Raw genomic sequence first — 23196 nt, forward strand, 5'->3', positions numbered from 1 at the left:
TAGGAGGTTTGATATTTTCTGATTCAAAAAGTCCTATATATTCAATTCTACTCACAGGTAAAAAATAAAAATGTTTCTATTAATTTTAATGGTTATTATCAACTAGTCACACATTCTTGGCTATCTTGCAACTTAGAATTGGAAATTTAGAATTAGGGCATTTTGAGCCTTTTAAAAATGAGGAGACTTTTAAAGATAGAATTACCATTTTTCCCTTTTTTTGGAGTTGATATATTTTCAATATTTGTTTCATTTTTAGTGATTTTCTTAGATGGAATAATTTTTACATTTTTTTCCAAATTCACATTCTTATTTTAATAATTTAAAAATGAAATAAAATATATCTATGTAAAACATTATTCCTTTGAATCCAGAATACCTCCCTTGCCTTAAATTTTAGAAATTGAGACTTAACATACAGAAATGACCTCTTCATGGAATAAACAACACAATAGAAAGAGAGCTTAGTGTCCTTGGCTGAAGTCTTGCTTTTTAAATCACTGTGGAAGGGAATGTGCATGCCTCATTCATACTAGGAAAGCACTCTACCCAAAATACATCCCCACCTGAAGTCAAATGCCATCCTTGACAATTCTTTATATCAAGCATTTTCTCCGCCTGACATTCTTATTTTAGCATTTAATATTCCTGGGATGATTCACACTTTAAACTACCCGTATATTTAAATGAGTTCCTCAGTTCAATTTCTTTAAGAGTAGTAATCAATCTGTGAGATTATTAGACATCTGTGCAAAGGGACCTTGCAGTTTGGGGGAAAAAAAATTCAAATAGAGAAGTAAGGGATGCTGAAAACACGTTTCTCTAGAATCAACCATGAATGACTCTATATTTACTATATCCTACATTAGAATGATTGATATAACTGGCATAAAGCTTATCTCTTGACTTTAAAAAGTCTTGTTGCTACACCTGGATCTCCTCCAAAACTATCTTGACTCAATCTATTGTCCTTGATTTTCTCATATTGCTCTTTTCTCAGTGTTTTCTTTTGGACTACTGACCTTCTCAGAGATCTTTTACCTGAAATGAAAAAGTGTATCTGGACAAATTACAATAAAAAACATTTATAGAATTGTTTTTTATCAGTCATTGAATCCTAGCTAGATAACTCACAGTAGCTATCAATGAAAGCACATTAATAATAATAACAATATTAATTATATATAACAGTTATTGGGATTTATTATGTTAAGCATTCTTCTGAGCACTTGCATGGATTATCTTACATAATGTTCAAAATAACCTTATGAGATAGATATTATCTTCTTTTATTTTTGAATGATGGAACCAAGAAACAGAGAGTTTCAAAAGCTTTCCTAGGATCACACAGGGTTTCCTCGATGGCTCAGCAGGTGAAGAATCTGCCTGCAATGCAGGAGACACAGGAGTCATGGGCTTGATCCATGGGTTGGGAAATCCCCTGGAGGAGGAAATGGAAACCTACTCCAGCATTTTTGTGTGGAAAATTTCATGGACAGAGGAGCCTGGTGGACTACAGTCCTTGGGATCACAGAGAGTCAGACGTGACTGAAGTGACAGCACACAGGATCACACACACAACCTGCAAGTAGATAGTGCCAGATTTTGAACTCCCATCTTCTAAGAACAGGGCCTATACATCTTGACATTGTGCATCATTTCTTATATAGAAAATATTTTCAATACTTTTAGCATAGCAATAATTGTATGAGCACAGTGGCCTTGTGTTAGCACATTTACTAAGCATAAATATTACTCAGTATAACATAAATCATAATTATTGCAAATTTCCAGCTTGTGAAGATGGTCATTCATCTATACGCACTTATTTTATTAGGAATCCTTTTTCTGTATTAGAAAAAATTAAAACCAGCATGACATTCCAGATTTTCATTCTTTAGTATAAATTATATAATAATTTGGCTTAAGTGGCTGGACTCTAACTAGCTTGTATTTTGCATGGCAGCATGAGTAGTATCATGTGAAACCATAAAGAGAGTTATAACCTTTGATACTTGTGGATTAGAATAATGAAACTTCTGTCTCAATTCTTTTCCTATATATTTTATTTAGGAGCAAAATGTTGATCAGTAGCTTAACTTAATATCTCTGTGAGAACTTATGGTGGAGCAAAAAACAGACTATATGCTTCCTATCTAGATTAAGTAAATTATTCTTAATGCCAAATAAAGAAAAAATTTACCCATTATTATTGGTATGCACAAGACCTCCCCCCCCCCAACTTGGGTTGCAAAACTATTTCCAGCTAGAAATAAGTTATTTCTGCCTGTTTATAGCCCACTGATAATTATTTCCCGGTAGTTTTGTAGACTACTGTAAAAGAGAGAAATAAAAAAAGCAAAAAGCAAAGGAAAAAGGGAAAGATATACCCAATTGAATGCAGAGTTCCAGAGAATAACAAGGAGAGATTAAAAAAAAAAAAAAAAAAAGAAAGAAGGAAAAGCCTTCTTATGTGAACAGTGCAAAGAAATAGAGGAAAGTGTTAGAATGAAAAAGACTAGAGATCTCTTCAAGAAAATTGGAGATGCCAAGAGAACACTTCATGCAAGGATGGACACGAAAAAGACAGAAGGGCAAAGACCTAACAAAAGCAGAAGAGATTAAGAAGAGGTGGCAAGAATACAGAGAAGAGGGCTTCCTTGGTAGCTCAGTGGTAAAGAATCTGTCGGCCAATGCAGGAGACATGGGTGTGATGGAATTCCACCATCCTTTTGAAATAGCTGGGCTATTTCAAAAACTAAAAGATTATGCTGTTAAAGTGCTGCACTCAATATGCCAGCAAATTTGGAAAACTCAGCAGTGGCCACAGGACAGGAAAGTATCAGTTTTCATTCCAATCTCAAAGAAGAGCAATGCCAAAGAATGTTCCAACTACCATACATTTGCACTTACTAAACATGCTAGCAAGGTAATGCTCAAAATCCTTTAAGCTAGGCTTCAGCAGTACATGAACCAAGAACTTTCAGATGTACAAGATGGATTTAGAAAAGGCAGAGGAACCAGAAATCAAATCGCCAGCATATGCTGGAACATAGTAAAAGCAAGGGAATTAGAAAAAAAAATCTACTTCTGTGTTACTGACTACAGTAAAGCACTTTGTGTATATCACAACAAACTGTGGACAATTCTTAAAGAGATCGGCATATCAGACCACTTTGCCTGTCTCCTGAGAAACCTGTATGTAGGTCAAGAAGCAACTGTTAGAACTGGACAAACATGGAACAATAGACTGATTCAAAATTGGGAAAGGATTATGTTAAGGCTGTGTATTGTCAGCCTTCTTATTTAACTTATATGTGGAGTACATCATATGAAATACTAGGCTGGATAAATCCAAACCTGGAATCAAGATTGCCAGGAGAAATATCAATAGCCTCAGATATGCAAATGATACCACTCTGACAGCAGAAAGTGAAGAGAAACTAAAGAGCCCCTTGATGAGGGTGAAAGAGGAGTGTGAAAAAGCTGGCTTGAAACTCAAAGTTAAAAAACTTAAGGTCAGTTCATGGAAAATACAAGAGGAAAAGGTGGAAACAGTGGCAGATTTTATTTTCTTGGTCTCCAAAATCACTGCAGTCGGTGACTATAGCCACAAAATTAAAAGATGCTTGCTCCTTGGAAGGAAAGCTATGACAAAACTAGACAGCATATTAAAAAGCAGAGACATCACTTTACCAACAAAGGTCCATATAGTCAAAACTGTTTTTTCTAGGATGTGAGAGATGGACCATAAAGAAGGCTGCACACCAAAGAATTGATAGCTTCAAATTGTGGTACTGAAGAAGACTCTTGAGAGTCACTTGGATAATAAGGCAATCAAACCAATCAATGTGATAGGAAATCAACTCTGAATATTCACTGGGAGGACTGATGCTGAAGCTACAACACTTTGGCCACCTTATACAAAGAGCTGACTCACTGGAAAAGACCTTGATGGTGGGAAAGATTGAGGACATGAGGAGAAGGGAGTGACAGAGGATGAGGGGCTTGGATGGCATCATTGACACAATGGACCTGAGTTTGAGCAAATTCAGGGAGATTGTGAAAGACAGGGAAGGCTGGCTTGCTACAGTACATGGGGTTGCAAAGAGTTGGACATGACTTTGTGGCTGAGCAACAAATTTTGTAGACATGTCATATTTTCTCCTAAGTAATCAATAGAACCCCTAGGCAGCCTCGAGTATCTCTACACAGTGAAAATGACACTGAAAAATGTTTTGGTATCATAAGTTTGCTCAAGAATTTGCTAGATGATGAATATATGAACAAGAAGTTTAGTCAGTTATGACTGAGCGACTACCACTCACTCACTGATGTCAATCAATGCAACTCTTGGTGATTTGGTGTTCACATCACAAATTATACTAATTAGTACAAAAGCTAAGCCAGAGACAGAACAAGCCATGGAAACGGAACACTTATTTTGTCACTCTGAATAGTGATCTCAATTGTCTCTCCCCACTTACTTTTTAAATTTTTTTCTCTCTCTGTCTCACTATTGTTTCCATAAAATTTTCCAAGAATACTTGCAATTTCTAAAATATCTCAAATAACAAAGAAAAATATTACAGAACAAAATATATAAAGGGCTTAATAAATTATTATTGGATTAATATGTTATTATGCTGAACTAGAGTATGTTGTATTATAAATACTGCATACCTATATACCTCTTCCCCTAAATTTAAGAAAGGATATTTTTTTAAGCTCAGGACTCAAGACTTTGATATCCATACTGCCATTGTTATATAAGAGATGATAGAGTGAAACATGTTACAGAAATAAGTAAAAATAAAATCAAGGAAACAGAGAGTGGGGATAAAATTAACAGTGCTGTGGGTATGAAGTCAGTAAAACACATCATGGCAATTTTTTATAATCATCATTGCATTTAGCCTCTTTAGAATCAAGTTGGATGGGGCAATACAACATTATTTGTTCTGTAGAGGTAAATGCAAATGAAGTATAGTGCTTTTAGTAGAACCTAGACACAACCTTGAAGATCAGATGATTCATGAGATATTGATGAATCACAAATTTGCTACGTGGATTAAGGCCCTGACCTTGTGTTTTTGAAAGGGAGTCTGAAAGGTAAATCTCTTATTATGACATGAATTTTTAAAACCCTGTGCTCTACTTTTAATAACCTTTAGTAAAATAATAAAAATTAATCAAATATTTTCAAGATCCATCTGGTTTAGTACCCTTACAAAACAAAAAATGTCAGTTATCACTGTACAATTAGAGAAAAATAAACACAATATCTATCTATACACTATCACCATTTCTTTCAATACAGACTTTCAAAACATAGATTTTTAGCTACATTACTGTTACACTGCTTACCATGATCTTTGGATTTTGTTAAATAGATCTTTGTAGTAAAATATTTTTTTTTTCTAAAGTAATGAGGGAGCCTGTAGAGTTTGAATTCCATAGCTTAACTTTATATACCTGAACTAATTCTTATAGATAATCAGACTCAAACATACAGGGGCATTTTATGAATTTCTTATGTTTTGGGAATGCCCAATTAAACTTGCAAGATCAATTCTCTGAAGGGATACAAGGAAAGCTTGTGGAGGGAAAGGATAGGAGCTAGAGTGCGGATAGATTAACACAGACAATGAGCCTGAGCCCAGCTAGGATACTGTTAGAAACTGAATGGAAGGAAGATGTGTGGCAGTAGAATATCACCTGTGGAATAATAGAGATGAGTTCCTACATAAAACGTGTTGAGAATTTTTGATACCTATGCTTCTGAGACATGGGGAGAGGCTTTCTCAGAGAAGGGCTGAGGAGGACTGGCCTAGTGTCCCATGATACATTTTCAAAATAGAATTTGGCAAATACAGGCATCAGTGTCCAAGGGAATCTAATGTGGTGAAAAGGATGTGGTGTTGGGATTGTAAGAGATAGACATTACTTGAATGAGTACCCAGCATATTTACAGTGTTGTCCCTTCAACTGACAAGGGAGACAAACAGTGCAATTGATCTTCATATCCCTTCCTTGTCAGGGAACCTTTAACAGTAGGATTCCTGTTTGCTGTTTTCTGTCTCTCATAAATTCTCTGTTCCTTATCAGTTAATGGTAACAGAAACGAGTGGAGCAGCATGCTGCTCCCAGGACTGGGATCATAGGATGAAACACATGCATGGATTTCCTTCAGTAAAAATTCTCCTTAAGACAAAACTGCTTAGTCATGACCCTTGAGATATGTATTGTCTTCTGACCTTATGACTATTGTTAATTCCTGGTTCCCTTGATAACCGTTGCTGTACATTTGGTTTTCTGATCTTTATCATTGTGGAAAGAAATTCCTTGTACAACTGCCTATATATGCTCACAGAAAGATCATTAAAACACCCTTGCTCCACCAGAGACTTGGGTCCCTGTCTCTCTCTCTCTCTGTCTCTCTCTGTCTCTCCCCCGCTTCCTCCCTCCCTCCCCCTCCTGCTAATTCTCTGGAACTTGGAAATCTGCCAAGCTCATTCTCCTGCCTGGGCTTTCAAGACCTCTTTGAGAGGGCATCTTGTGCCTCCGTGAGTAGTACAAGCCCTGTCCTAGGGCTTTATTGTTTCTCTGCGTAACACAGGGGATATTAGCTTTTTTCTCTCTTTCACTCTCTCATCGTCAACTCCAGACCACCAGGTTCTGGTCCGTTAAAGGACCACAACACTTCCCTAGTGTATTTTATTTTATTTTATTTATTTATTTTAATTGGAGGCTAATTACTTTACAATATTGTAGTGATTTTTCCCATTGACATTAATCAGTCATGGGTTTACATGTGCTCCCCGTCCTGAACCCCCCTCCCACCTCCTTTCCCATGTATTTTAAAAACAACTGGAAATGGTCTGGTAAACCACAACTTGGTTCCTATAGAGTATTAGAGTGTAAGTCAGGTTGAATTGAGGCAGAATCCCAATCGTGTGGTCTGAACATGGAAGAATGTCTTTGTTCATTTCGGCTACTATAACAAAACATTGTAGGCTGGGTAATTTATAAGCAACAGAGATTTATTTCTCAAGTTCTTGGGAAGTCTAAAACTGCAGGGAGCCGGCCTGAATGTACAGGCCCCTTACGGCCCTAAGAGAGATCAAAAGGTCTCTCTTTGTCCTGCCACCCCTTCTTGTTAAAGTATAGACTGGCATTTGTCTCCTTCAGGGAAAAAACACACCGGTGACCTTTTTGCCTGTTTTTCTGGTGCTGATAAGCTCATCATGCCTGAAACCTGTTTTCCATCTAATGTTCTATTGATGAAGCCTGTTTTCTATCTAATGTTCTAATGATCTTAATCATGTTGGGCGCTAGGGTAATTAATGCTTTACTGATCTTGAGTGTGGGAATTTAAAACATCTGTAGCTCTGCACGTATGCAAACCCTCAATCTATTCTTAGTAACTCCTGTTAGCATATATATAGGTGTGGTATTCTTCAATAAAGTTGGCGGAGTCAGACGCAAGCGGACTCCGTCCCTCTCAACCCCATCTTTCTCTTTCTGAGTCTTCTTTCTGAGTCTTCTTTTTCCTAGGTACTCTGGTGATTGCGTTCTTGACCAGTTCGTTTGCCGGCAGGCTCCGGCATAGTGGCGCCCGAACAGGGACAGGAACGGATTCCAGCGTACAGCCACCCGAAGAAAAAAAGTTGTCCCGCGGGAAGTAGAAAGGTATATATGAGGTAAAAAAGTATCTACGAGTACAGGTATTGTGGATGATTACGGGTGGAGAGGGTATAGTTGAGAGTAAAACTCATGGGGCAAAATAATAGTAGACAGTTCTTTGCTTCTACTCTAAAAACTATGTTAAAAGCTAGAGGAGTTTCAGTGTCTAAACGGAAAAACTTATAATACCCAAATGTTTGAATACTCCCCAGAGGGTAGCGGAGCACATATATGATTCCCCAATAATCCCAGGTCCTAGAAAAAATAATGATGAGACTGTTGTTCCCGAGCAAGATTCTGATTCAGAACTTTACCCTGAAGACCGGGACGACTTAGATGAGCAGGCTTTTGAGTACAATAAAAAAAATTGGGATGCCTTTATAGTAACTAAACACAAAAATAAAGATAAAGGCTCCCCTTTTCCTGAACTTAAAGATATGTTAACATCCATATCTCAGAGCATAGAACAACTAGACTTGTTACCTTTGGACATGTTAATGGAGGAAAGAGCATTTAGAGATCTTAATCAACAGTTAAACTATCCTGAACAAGCCTACCCACAGATTAATGAAGCAGTGCTAAAAGCGTGGAAAAAACTCCCTGCCTCAAATAGAAAGACTGAAGATTTATCAAAAATTAGGCAAGGACCTGACGAACCTTATCAGGATTTCGTCGCTCGGTTACTTGATGCTGTGTCTAAAATTATTGGAGATGAAGAAGCTGGCAGTCTTGTAACTAAACAGATGGCATATGAAAACGCAAATGCTGCTTGCTAGGCTGCTTTGAGACCTTATAGAAGAAAGGGGGGTTTAACAGATTATATAAGAATTTGTGCTGATATTGGCCCTTCCTATCTTCAGGGATTATCTATGGCTGCTGCTATCCAGGGAAAAACTATCAAGGAAATTTTATATCAACAGATTAAGAACAAGGGTGGTGTGAAAAAGGGAGGGCCTCCCTGTAGTTGCTTTTCGTGTGGACAACTGGGACATCGTATGGCCCAATGTCCTAAGAAAAATAATTTAGATAGTACAAAGAATCCTGATGTATGTCCCAGATGCAAAAAAGGACGACATTGGGCCAGGGACTGTAGATCAAAAATGAATATAGAAGGCAAACCTCTTCCTCCACAGTCGGGAAACTGGGTGAGGGGCTGGCCCCAGGCCCCAAAACAATGTTATGGGGCACTTCAGACCGAGCCTCAGTCAAATCTAATCGACCCGGCATTAAAAGCCTTTTCCGAGCCACCCCAGGCAGCGCAGGATTGGACTTGTGTGCCACCACCCACACAGTATTAACACCTGATATGGGAATGCAAGCCATTCCAACTGGAGTTTTCGGGCCGTTACCAAAAGGAACTGTAGGACTAATTATTGGTAGAAGTAGTTGGACTATGAAAGGGTTGTCAGTGTCCCCAGGGGTGATTGATGCAGACTACACGGGGGAACTTAAAATTATGGCCCATGCACCTTCAAATATAATTAGCATTCCCACCAATCAACGAATAGCACAATTGGTTTTGCTACCTCTTCATTTAGAGGGGAAAACTGCTTCTAAACGAGAACGAAAGACTGATGGTTTTGGCTCTTCTGACGTAAATCTTGTTCTGTTTGTCCTCAGTTTCTTCCAGTCCCTCATCTAGGTGTCAATCCTCGTGGACTCTTACCTAATCACCTTTGGCAGATGGATGTCACTCATGTTCCTTCCTTTGGTCGCTTAAAATATGTTCATGTATCTATTGACACATTTTCAGGTTATATCGTGGCTTCCCTACAAACTGGCGAAGCTGCAAAACATTCCATTTCACATTGTCTGTATGCCTTCTCTATTTTAGGTACACCAAAAATTATAAAAACTGACAATGGCCCCGGTTACATTTCCTCTGCTTTTAAGACTTTTTGTTCCTCCTTTTCTATTACCTTAAAAACAGGAATTCCATATAATCCCCAGGGCCAAGGCATCGTCGAGCGCGCCAATCAGATCTTGAAATTGCAGCTACAAAAAATACAAAAGGGGGAGCTCTACCCTCTTTTACCTCGAAATTATCTTAATCATGCTTTATATATTTTAAATTTTTTAATTTTAGATAAAGAAGGACACTCAGCTGCCCAGAGATTTTGGGACCCTCAAATCTCTAGTAAGAAACCAATGGTATTATGGAAAGACCCATTAGACAATTCATGGCATGGTCCGGATCCAGTATTAATTTGGGGGAGGGGTTATGTATGTGTTTTTCCACAGGATGCCGAAACACCGCGCTGGCTCCCGGAAAGGCTGGTACGCCAGACGGAGAAGATCACTGAACCAGCAAGTGAGTCGGCTGTCTCTACAGCAGAGAAATGCATTCCCGACAGCTCAGCAGATGCATGAGTTCATCTTACAAGCAAGAAGGATGGCCGCTGACACTGCTGAACCCCGATCTGCTCTGGCCTATATTGTTCTTGCATTGGCATGTGCAGTAATTGGTCAAGCTTTCCCCCAGTGCTCCTGATTGATTTGAAGGAGATTATTGTCAAGTTTGGGACGAATATTTCTGGATGACCCCTGAAAAAAGACAGCTACTGACCCCTGCCGACATTTGCTGGGAGCAAAAGACTCATATACCAACATTTGAAGACGGAACACTCCCAGGAAACCTGATGAAACATATGGAACTCTTACCTACCTACAAATGTAAAATTGTGATAGATGTGACGTTTGAATACTAATAAGTCCTTTGTGTGGCCTAGGTTAGACTAGGAACAATAATCCTGGTATAAGATGAGTAGCTCCTAACAATACCCGATGGGTTTGTGGAAATAACCTTTGGCCACTGCATTTGTCAATGTATATCTGAGATGATATGTTTTCTCATTTACAGGCACAACGGGTTCCCCTGAGGGAGACATATTTGCCAATAGTTTAAAGAAAAGGGGGAGTTGCAGGGAGCCGGCCTGAATGTACAGGCCCCTTACGGCCCTAAGAGAGATCAAAAGGTCTCTCTTTGTCCTGCCACCCCTTCTTGTTAAAGTATAGACTGGCATTTGTCTCCTTCAGGGAAAAAACACACCGGTGACCTTTTTGCCTGTTTTTCTGGTGCTGATAAGCTCATCATGCCTGAAACCTGTTTTCCATCTAATGTTCTATTGATGAAGCCTGTTTTCTATCTAATGTTCTAATGATCTTAATCATGTTGGGCGCTAGGGTAATTAATGCTTTACTGATCTTGAGTGTGGGAATTTAAAACATCTGTAGCTCTGCACGTATGCAAACCCTCAATCTATTCTTAGTAACTCCTGTTAGCATATATATAGGTGTGGTATTCTTCAATAAAGTTGGCGGAGTCAGACGCAAGCGGACTCCGTCCCTCTCAACCCCATCTTTCTCTTTCTGAGTCTTCTTTCTGAGTCTTCTTTTTCCTAGGTACTCTGGTGATTGCGTTCTTGACCAGTTCGTTTGCCGGCAGGCTCCGGCATAAAACCAAAATTCTGGCAAACCCAGTGTCTGATTAGTTCTTTCACCCTGGTTCACCTTCTTCCTGTATCCTCACGTGGTGGAAGTGGGGAGAGATTTCTCTTAGTCCTGTTTCATAATGGTACTAGCCTCATGTTTGAGGACCAAGCCCTCATGACCTCGTAAAGGCCAGGCCTCCTAATAACATCACTTTTAGGGGTCAGGATTTCAAAATACAAATTTGGGTGTGTCAGCTTAAAGAAAAACATACAACACAAGAAATGTGAGTTTAAGTTTTATTCAGATAATTCATAAATTATTTGTTTATGCTGAGAACTATAGCCAGGGACAGCTGCTCAGTTAGCTTTGATGAAACACTTGTGAAGAGGTGAGAAAAAGCCAGTTTATATATGATTTTTGGCTAAGAAATATGTGCACTCAAGTATACACAGTGGTAAAAGATTACTGCAAATCACAAGGAATCAATTTAATGATTCAATTTAATGATTTTAGTGTGTTTCTACATATGAGAACATGTGAAAATCTGGAGTTATTAATATTCTTTCTCTGATATACATCAAACTATGTGAGGGGCATGATTATCCAAAGCACAGAGTGTCTCTTCCTGTTACTATCTTAATTTCCACTCAGTGTGCACTTTGGTCAGTGAATGTAGTGTGTTATGACTTAACCTTTACAAAACTGGTTGGTGAGCATGCTTTTTGTTCTTTGTTCACAGAGGGAGACATGAACATTCAGATTATAGTAAGCAAGATGTGAGTGTTTATGCCAGAGACACAAGAACCCACGTCTGTGGTAGCAAGGAAAATTTCACTATAAATTACTTTGGTTTTTCAGTTAAGTGAGAGGAGTTTCTGGGCTAGGTGATAACCAAAGAATCAACAGTACAATGAGGCTTCTCTTAGCCACTGCACAGCTGTGGTGCTGTTTTATGAAACAATGTTCATCAAACCCAAAGGAATGTCATTGAAAGCAAAAACCAAGTTTAGTCAATTAATAAGCCTAATAGAAAAGTGATCCATCCAGAAAGCAAGTGCTGTAGTATGAAAACAAAGAAGAATCCAAATGAGTGCCAATATAATTAAAGGTGGCAGAACTGGATAGTGAGTGTGCATATTTCCTCAGTTTATGAATACCCAATTTTTATTCAGCCACTATTATGTTTAGAGGTCAGAGGTACAGGACAATTAAAATTGTCAGGCTTCTATTATTTTGGATTTTTCATCAAGCTTGCTTGACATAGGCATCAGGATTCAAGCTGAGAAGAGTTGAACTATGTTCTTTGGAAATTGCTAAGAAACTAATAGGGCTTGCTTTCATTCCACTTAACATAGACTTCTCAACTCTCTGCATAAACACCCCCCAAAATAAAGTATAAGAAAATACTTTGGTTTGAATCTCATTTCAATTCTCTTACCATCTCATGCCTTACAAGAATTCATCACTTTAATAAGGGATGAATTATACAGAGCAGTAACTTCCTGTTAAATGTTAAATAAGTATTACATAGAAGAATATCAGTTTCAGACATAATCACTGAAAAAATATATAATCGGAGTTCTTCAGTGGTTCAATTAAGTAACCAGTCATGTTTGATTTCTTGAGGTCATAGCTGAGTGTGTTGTATTAACCAAGGAAAGATTCAGATAAAAGTAGGGTTGGATGTGGTGAATTGTTTCACTTATTTAAAATAACTAAAGACAATATAAAAATTATGTCAGCTAGATAGAGGGTAGGTTTTGAAAGTAGAAAGCAGAGAACACTTGACCATAGAGTTTTATTACAAAGGTGCTATCAAAAGGGAGATACATTGTCCCATATTCTATGGAACTATATGCATTTCTGAATAAGATACTCCTGTGGGCACTGGGATTAAGCACAGGTTTAAAAGAAAACTTTAAATCAAACTTCTAGTTTAGTGCTATAATATGGTTCACAGTAAAATATTCTATCCAAGTAAGGACTTGGTTGAGGCCATAATTTTTAATTTTACAACTGGTAAAACTGAGCGGAGTTAATTATTTTTAAAACCTCAGGAATTCAAACCTTTATCATCATCATGCAGATTGAAGTGCTTGAGGGAACTTGAAACTAGAATCTTCTGAGGAATACAAGATGAAGAGAATCATTTTGTTAAGTTGCAGCTTAAATTTCCAAGGTAACAACTAGTACTATGCATTTAATTATACTCTCTCCTAATTCAAATACTCTTAGGAAGTAAGTTTCACACTGCATGTAATTATGCATGTAAAGTACACCTTGGGAACATAGGGCTCATTCTCTGAACCAGACCATAATTGCTTATCTTCACTAGTTGTTTTTTTATTCAGGTCAATGGTTGGACATCCTCAGCTTGTTAGCATAAGATTTGTCACTCAATCAATATGTTCTCCAAAGAATTTATCGATTTATATGGTTTGAATCATGGAATTATACAGGCACTTTACTTCAGCTATTTTAGCATTGTCAAAATCATCTTCTCAGAATAGTTTGGCCAAAGAAAGCCAATGATTTTAAATTATTTTCCTTGAAATTTGAATGCTTTATTTCCACACTTGCTATTGAGGATCAGCAGTTGTTAATGTAGGTCCATGGGCCTATTACTGACCTGGGTTCTTGAATTCTTTAATCAATAGCAATTAGTATGAGGACAGAGAAGGAACTCAGGCAAGGCTTTATTGGGACTTGTGCTGCAGCAAGAGGCAGCAAAAGTAAGTAATAGGTTCCCTTGCTTGGTCCCTCATGGTGGTGAGGGGGGCCAGCTGGTTCCTTAAATGGGATGAGGGTGGGGCAAATCAGTAGGTTGGCCTGTATGGGTGACTTAGGTGATCTGTACGCCTTCTTGGTGGTGCTGTGTGCAGGGATCATGCATGGTATCCTGCTTTTGTTCCTTGCACCACAGAAGGGGTGGTTGGGTTTTGGCCTTTGTTTGCATCTTGTTGTTCATAATTTGTCCCAACTGCACACATGTGCAATTATTTTTAGTCCCTTATAGTTTCTTCATATTATGTTGCTGGAAGAGATGTTTGTCCATGTGCAAGGACTGTAGTAGAGTTTGCAGGCCCCAGCCTGTCTCAGACCTAAGAGATTACAGCAAGTATTTGTATTTGCATTCAACATTTTATGAATATATGAAACTGCTAGAGAAAAAGTCAAAATTTTCATGAGATATTCAGAGGACTGTGAACCAAAAATTGATAAGAACACCTTATTTACAGTGTGAAAATGACCAATTTTAATCTCAAGGATTTGCTTCTAACTGAAATTTAACAGTATTCAAAGTATGAGTGGGTTAACAAAATAAATATCGCTTAGGGTTTCATGCATTTAAAAGTTCTCAGTAATCCTGACCTAAGCATAATCCCCAAACAGGTGTCATTCCGAGAAGAGGAACATCAGGTGCCCATGACAGCCCTGATTTGTGCTCCCTCAGTTCAAGTGCCTAGTTTACTCCTTGGCATGGAAGCTCACCATCTCAGAATATTCTGAGTTTTACAGCTGCTATTTGACTTCCAAGTGGCAGCTATGGAGAGCTGTCACCCAATGGTATTAAGATGAATGTTACAACAATTTCTCTTGTGTCTTTCAAGCAATCTACACAATCTAATAGACAGGATAGCAGCAGACTGACCCCATCCTCAAAGGCCACTTGATAGGTCCGCCTGAGACAGCCTAAGAGGGTGTGATTATGCCTTTTCTTTCCAGCATACAGGTGTTTATTCATTGCTTTAAACCATAGTATATGGATCTGATGCTATTTCCAAGTGCTTCTTTACATCTGCCTAGTAATTAGGATCAGCTGAGATGCCCTCTCTTCTGCTCCTCCAATTTTAATTAGAGGTAAACAAAGGTGGATGTATTTCTGTGAGAGCTGTGCTTTCAGGAGAATCCTTGCTGTTTCAAACTGACAGAAAAGTGAGGCAGCATCTTTCAGTCTATTTTATTCCACTGAGTAGTCTTGATTTCTTTTCCACGTTCAGTGTTATAATGTGCCTGATTTGTATATTTTGAGCTTCATCTTATAAATGACCCTTTAATTTCTGCTTTAAAGGTAAATAGAGAAATCTTCATGGGCTTTAATGAATTTTGGGCATTAATTTGTTTCAGCATTAAAAATCAGGAGGTATGCTTATTTCCCATTTCTCAAAATGAATTTTACCAATAGAACTGATAGTGAGTGAATTGGGAGTCAGATATTATCCTTTTGTCCCATGAAGAAGAAGAAATAGAAAAGGGGGATAACATAATGGTCGCACTAAGAAAAAATGACTGGGCCCTTGGGGACATGAACTCTCTCTAATATCTTGTATGTTTATGGTTTACCACATAAAATCACAACAACTCAATGGGAATAAATTATTAGCCAATATTCTGATCAGTTTGCATATATCATATCAAACTATAAAATTAACTTTCATTCCTATAGTCCCAGTTCTCTTTTCTCGTCACATGATGCTTTATCAGTAAGGATTAGTGGCACCAATACATATGATATTGAGTTTATATTTTATAACTCAGAGACACCTCACTGATTTTTCTTGGATTATATTTACAAGTAGGAAAATACATGCATGTATTAGAGAGATGGTTAAAATGGGTTAAAATTGATTTGAACCTGGTACTGTAGGATTAACTCAGTTTCTTCTTAGCAGCCAAAAGGAAACTCTACCTGCTATTTTGGCTGTGCAGCAATCTATTTAGGTTACTCATTTTGAGATTCTTTTACTACCTTTTTTTTTTTTCCCGTGTGTTTGAGATGGAGTGTGAAGAGAGTCATATAAACAGACATAAACATATTCTGACCTGCTGTGATCTATGGACATTTACATTATACTTTGAGTCTTTTGTATTTTCAAAAATGACAATATATGAGTTTTCCTGAAAGTGGGACATGAGTTTGAGTAAACTCCAGGAGTTGGAAATGGACAGGGAGGCCTGGAGTGCTGCAGTCCATGGGGTCGCAAAGAGTCAGATGCGACTGAGTGACTGAACTGAACTGAACTGATGCAAAATTCTTCTATTTAATAGCCAACTGCTTTCTCTCCTATGATGTAACACACTTAAAAAGCATTGCAGAATTTAACATTTTAAACTAAACTCATTATATAAAAATACCAAAAAAATGTAACACAGATTGCTATAATTCTACCTTTTTTCTGTGTGTGTGTGTGTGTGTGTGTGTGTGTGTGTGTTTATGTGTTTGATTATAGAAGTGTGCTTCCCTTTTGGAACTGTTCTTCTGGACAATGCAATCTCTGAGGTCCTAAGCAGAATCCAGGAACACCGATGACTTTATATCACTCTTGGGCATACACATCAATGTACAGCATCCTATAAAATACATTGCATGTTATAAAAAGCCATAAAATGTCAATCTTCTTGTGAATTATAACCATTAAATACTTTTGTACCTAACTGCAAGAGTGAGTTTCTATAATTCCATTACATATTCTCTCATTAATAATTTCAGCATCTGCTGAATGGAGAACTGTGGATGGTAGTGGTTGATTAGGTAGCACAATTGCTTTAAAGCTGCAAAATCAGAGGTTAAATTACTTTCCAGTGAAAATATAATGAACTAGCAGCCAGCGACTATGTCAGTGGACATTTCTAAGTAACAATCTGGGTTGCCTTTTCCATTTATCTTGTTCATATTTGCATAACAGTAATCAATGAAAATTCATCTAAAAACAGAATGTTAACTTCCAATCAGTAAGACAGTCTTCTAGGAAAATATTCTAATATTTGTATAGGTAATCATGTGCAAAATCAGTATATGATTTTCAAACACATAAATGTTCTCTTTCTTGATTTAGCATTTGAACTGATAGAAAATCTCTACTTGAAAACCTTTCAAAATCTTTGTATTAGTATTACTGAATGTAAATAAAAAATTCAGCTAGATTTTCAGATGTGTGGCCATATGGTTTTTCAAAGATTTATCTGGTTATAATTGCATTGAATAGTATCATATAAAATGAAAACAAACAAGCAACCAAACAAAATCTTTCAAGTATCTCTAAATTTAAAATTCACCAGAAAATTAAGTTCTCTTATTTAGAACTCACACTTCACATGAAGCTTTCCTTTACCATATTTTGTCTTTTTAAAATCTGTTATCAACTATTTGTGTTTCTGCAATCAAATGTTACCAATATGAAAATTATAACAAGCATCATGGAAATTGTATTCAAATTAGTAAAATAATTTCTTTTATAGTTTTCTTTCTAGTCTGTGTAAGATCAATCTTTCCTCTGAAGAGGGGTTCAGCAATGCTAGATTTAGCAAGGATTTGAAAGCTTTCTTGGTATTGCCACACCTTTTATTTTATGCCTTACTTTGGAGATTATCTTCTTTTGCCTTTTCAAATTTAGTATTTTAGAGCTACTTCTCCAAATATCTTGTTAATCTTTTTATCTTAAGCATGATAAATTGATGTCTATGACAAAAATTAATGTTAACATCTTGCTAGCCATTTTTGTCGCATTATAACAAAAAAATCATAATGGTTTTAAAATGGCTTCTGTATTTATGACTGAAGTTTGCCATCTAGTGGGAATGCTGTATAGAACGGTGGAAAAGTGTTAGTTTTGTAAAACGGAGTTTTAAGGGGATATATCTAGTTTCAGGCTTCAGCAATACGTGAACCGTGGACTTCCAGATGTTCAAGCTGGCTTTATTATTAGTTTATTTATTTATTTTTTACTTTACAATATTGTAGTGGTTTTTGCCATACATTGATATGAATCAGCCATGGATTTACATGTGTTCCCCATCCTGAATCCCCCTCCCACCTCCCTCCCCATCCCATCCCTCTGGGTAAACCTAGTGCCCCAGCCCTGAGCACTTGTCTCATGCATCAAACCTGGATTGGCGATCTGTTTCACAATTGATGATATACATGTTTCAATGCTATTCTCTCAGATCATCCCACCTTCGCCTTCTCCCACAGAGTCCAAAAGTCTGTTCTATACATCTGCGACTCTTTTTCTGTCTTGCATATAGGGTTATTGTTACCATCTTTTTTAATTCCATATATATGCTTTAGTATACTGTATTGGTGTTTTTCTTTCTGGCTTACTTCACTCTGTTTAGAAAAGGCAGGGGAACCAGATATCAAATTGCCAACATCTGCTGGATCATCGAAAAAGTAAGAGAGTTCCAGGAAAACATCTATTTCTGCTTTATTGACTATGCCAAAGCCTTTGGCTGTGTGGATCACAATAAACTGTGGAAAATCCGGAAGGAGATGGGCATACCAGACCAAGTGACCTGCCTCTTGAGAAACCTGTATGCACGTCAGGAAGCAACCGTTAGAGCTGGACATGTAACAACAGACTGGTTCTGAATAGGAAAAGGAGTACAAGGCTGTATATTGTCACGTTGCTTATTTAAATTATACGCAAAGTATATCATGAGAAACGCTGTGCTGGAGGAAGCACAAGCTGGAATCAAGATTGCCGGGGGAAATAATAAACTCAGATATGCAGATGACACCACCGTTATGGCAGAAAGTGAAGAACTAAAGAACCTCTTGATGAAAGTGAAAGAGGAAATTGAAAATTTTGGCTTAAAGCTCAGCATTCAGAAAACTAAGATCATGGCATTGGGTCCCATCACTTTATGGCAAATAGATGGGGAAACAGTTCAGACTTTATTTTTCCGGGCTCCAAAATTACTGCAGATGGTGATTGCAGCCTTGAAATTAAAAGACGCTTACTGCTTGGAAAGAAAGTCATGACCAACCTAGACAGCATATTAAAAATCAGAGGCATTACTTTGTCAACGAAGGTTCATCCAATCAAGGCTATGGTTTTTCCAGCGGTCAAGTATGGATGTGAGTGTTGGACTATAAAGAAAGCTGAGTGCCAACGAAATGATGCTTTTGAACTGTGGTGTTGGAGAAGACTCTTGAGAGTCCCTTGGACTGCAAGGAGATCCAACCAGTCCATCCTAAAGGAGATCAGTCCTGGGTGTTCATTGGAAGGACTGATGTTGAAGCTGAAACTCCAATACTTTGGCCACCTGATGCAAAGAGCTGACTCATTTGAAAAGACCCTGATGCTGGGAAAGTTTGAAGGCAGGAGGAGAAGGGGACGACAGTGGATGAGATGGTTGGATGGCATCACCGAATCAATGGACTTGGGTTTGGGTAGACTCCTGGAGTTGGTGATGGACAGGGAGGCCTGGTCTGCTGCAATTCATGGGGTCGCAAAGAGTCCAATACGACTGAGTGACTGAACTGAACTGATCTAGTTTCACTGGTTTGACTGGGATTATCAGTCACTTTCAATAGCATTTCAATAATTGAATCAACTATCAGTCACACTGGTTACCTTGTGCTTGTGTAGAAACAGCCTGAATGAATGAATTATATATATTTAAAAAAAAACACACTTGAAAACAGTGAATTTTATTTAATTTGAAAACATTTTTTTCAAATGTGAAAGAGATTATATCTTGTCTACTTTATGAATTTGGTCAGCTTTCAGTGTAATTGCATATAGGAAAGTCCTTCTCACTGCCTTCTTCAACAGATAGATTTAATGAGAATATATGTAAGACACAATTTCTGTGTATGTACTACACAGTAAAAATCAACCAATTGAGGGGAAATGAAACTAGATTATGGTTCTTAATGGTATACCCTAAAGGTCAACCATTTCTTTTTTTTTTTCCACCACCCCTCGGCCATTTATTTATTTATTTCATTTATTTTATTAGTTGGACGCTAATTACTTTACAATATTGTAGTGGTTTTTGCCATACACTGACATGAATCAGCCATGGATTTACATGTGTGCCCCATCCTGATCCCCCCACCCACCTCCCTTCCCATCTCATCCCTTTGGATCTTCCCAGTTCACCAGCCCTGAGCACTTGTCTCATGCATCCAACCTGGGCTGGTGATCTGTTTCACACTTGATAATATACATGTTTCAATGCTATTCTCTCAGATCATCCCACCCTCGCCTTCTCCCACAGAGTCCAAAAGTCTATTCTGTATATCTGTGTCTCTTTTTCTGTCCTGCATATAGAGTAATCATTACCATCTTTCTAAATTCCATATATATGTGTTAGTATGCTGTAATGTTCTTTATCTTTCTGGCTTACTTCACTCTGTATAATGGGCTCCAGTTTCATCCATCTCATTAGAACTGATTCAAATGAATTCTTTTTAATGGCTGAGTAATATTCCATGGTGTATATGTACCACAGCTTCCTTATCCATTCATCTGCTGATGGGCATCTAGGTTGCTTCCATGTCCTGGCTATTATAAACAGTGCTGCGATGAACATTGGGGTGCATGTGTCTCTTTCAAATCTGGTTTCTTTTATTTCCAGTATTCTGGGAGGTGGGTCATAGAGGATCCTGCTGTGATTTATGTCAGAGAGTGTCTTGCCTATGTTCTCCCCTAGGAGTTTTATGGTTTCTGGTCTTACATTTAGATCTTTAATCCATTTTGAGTTTATTTTTGTGTATGATGTTAGAAAGTGTTCTAGTTTCATTCTTTTACAAGTGGTTGACCAGTTTTCCCAGCACTACTTGTTAAAGAGGTTGTCTTTTTTCCATTGTGTATCCTTGTCTCCTTTGTCAAAGGTAATGTGTCCATAGGTACCTGGGTTTATCTCTGGGCTTTCTATTTCGTTCCATTGATCTATATTTCTGTCTTTGTGCCAGTACCATACTGTCTTGATGACTGTGGCTTTGTAGTAGAGCCTGAAGTCAGACAGGTTAATTCCTCCAGTTCCATTCTTCTTTCTCAAGATTGCTTTGGCTATTCGAGGTTTTTTGTATTTCCATACGAATTGTGAAATTATTTGTTCTAGTTCTCTCAAAAATACCATTGGTAGCTTGATAGGGTTTGCATTAAATCTATAGATTACTTTGGGTAGAATAGCCATTTTGACAATATTGATTCTTCCAATCCATGAACACGGTATGTTTCTCCATCTGTTTGTGTCCTCTTTGATTTCTTTCATCAGTGTTTTATAGTTTTCTATGTATAGGTCTTTTGTTTCTTTAGGTAGATATACTCCTAAGTATTTTATTCTTTTTTTGCAATGGTGAATGGTATTGTTTCCTTAATTTCTCTTTCTGTTTTTTCATTGTTAGTGTATAGGAATGCAAGGGATTTTTGTGTGTTAATTTTATATCCTGCAACTTTACTATATTCATTGATTAGCTGTAGTAATTTTCTGGTAGAGTCTTTGGGGTTTTCTATGTAGAGGATCATGTCGTCTGCAAACAGTGAGAGATTTATTTCTTCTTTTCCTAACTGGATTCCCTTTATTTTTTTTTTTTTTCTGCTCTGATTGCTGTGGCCAGCACTTCCAAAACTATGTTGAATAGTAGTGGTGAGAGTGGAAACCCTTGTCTTGTTCCTGACTTTAGGGAAATGCTTTCAATTTTTCACCATTGAGGATAATGCTTGCTGTGGGTTTGTCATATATAGCTTTTATTATGTTGAGTTATGTTCCTTCTATTCCTGCTTTCTGGAGAGTTTTTTTATCATAAATGGATGTTGAATTTTGTCAAAGGCTTTTTCTGCATCTATTGAGATAATCGTATGGTTTTTATCTTTCAATTTGTTAATGTGGTGTATTACATTGATTGATTTTTGGATATTAAAGAATTCTTGCATTCCTGCGATAAAGCCCACAAACTCATTTTATGAGGCCACCACCACCCTAATACCAAAACCAGACAAAGATGCCAAAGAAAACAAACAAACAAACTACAGGCCAATATCACTGATGAATATAGACGCAAAAATCCTTAACAAAATTCTAGCACACAGAATCCAACAACATATTAAACAGGTCATGCATCAAGCCATTTCTTTTTAAGCAATTGTGGTTTTTAAAAATGATTATTATATAAACCAGTCTATTCTATCATATCTTGTGATGATTTTCCTCAGGTTAATTGATTAAATGCAATGTGTTCTTTAAGAAAGGTGAAGTTGTCTTGTTTCTAGGGCTCTAACTCCTGTTCTGCCTTAGAACTTTGAATAATAGCCCTGCAATTCTTATCTTTAGGGACCATTTAAGATATACCATTAATTGCGAGTTTACAGTACCTCTTGGGGTCTATGATTGAAGAAGCAAAATCAGGTAGATGACAGGAGTGGGGATCTGGCTATAATAATAATCTGAGCACAGTGGTATTAAGGAGAAGAGATAAATTTACAGGCAATTCTATGGATGTCTCAAGAAAACGTGGCAAAGGAGAAGAGATATGGAGGGGAAAACTAGCTCTTCATTCAATAACAAAAGCAGAGGCAAGACGGTATGCCCACTTATTACTCAATTATAAACTAGGGAGTGGAGTTGAGTTGAAAACTAGGCATTGAGTCTTTATCTATAATGCAAATATTATTGGCATCATTTTAGATAGAAAGATCAGAGTACCTTTTTTAAAGACTTTAATCTTTTGAGCAGTTTAAATTTCGCAGCAAAATTGAGGGGAAGATACAGAGAGTTCTAATATAGCTCCTGCTCCACCCCCATCCCCCCACCCCCACCCCATGCATAGTCTCCTCCATTAGCAACATCTCCCACCAGAATGGTACATTCATAACAGTTGATGAGTCTATATTAACACATTTTAACACACAAAATCCATAGTTTCCAATATGGTTTACTAGATGTTGTACATTCTATGGGTTTGGACAAATGTATAATGGCATATTTTCATTATTATGATAATATATAGAGCATTTGTACTGCTCTAAAACCCCTCTTTGCTCTGCCTATACATCTTCCCATCTGGAAACCATGGATCTTTCTACTTTCTCCACAGTTTTGCCTTTTCAAGAATGTCCTGTGATTGGAATATGTAGCCTTTTCACATTTGCTTACTTCATTTAGTAGTGTAGTTCATTGCATATCTTTTCATGGTTTGAAAGCTCCTTTTTAGCATTAAATAATGTTTCATTGTCTGGATGTGCCACAGTTTGTTTATCCATTCACCTGCTGATGTACATCTTAGATGATTCTGTGTTTTGCCAATTAAACATTCACATGTAGATTTTTGTTTACATAAGTTTTCAA

General features: G+C 37.4%; 1 long non-coding RNA gene across 1 annotated transcript; it reads right to left on the bottom strand.

The window, feature by feature from the left end:
- Positions 1–6706: 6706 nt before the first annotated feature.
- LOC122689899 lies at positions 6707–17983 on the bottom strand. Its single transcript, XR_006339942.1, has 2 exons — positions 17934–17983; positions 6707–6843 (listed from the first exon to the last, which is right to left on the bottom strand). It is a non-coding gene; the product is annotated as an uncharacterized LOC122689899 (long non-coding RNA).
- Between the last annotated feature and the right edge of the window lie 5213 nt (positions 17984–23196).

Source organism: Cervus elaphus, chromosome X, assembly GCF_910594005.1.
Source record: "Cervus elaphus chromosome X, mCerEla1.1, whole genome shotgun sequence".
NCBI classification, from domain to species: Eukaryota; Metazoa; Chordata; class Mammalia; order Artiodactyla; family Cervidae; genus Cervus; species Cervus elaphus.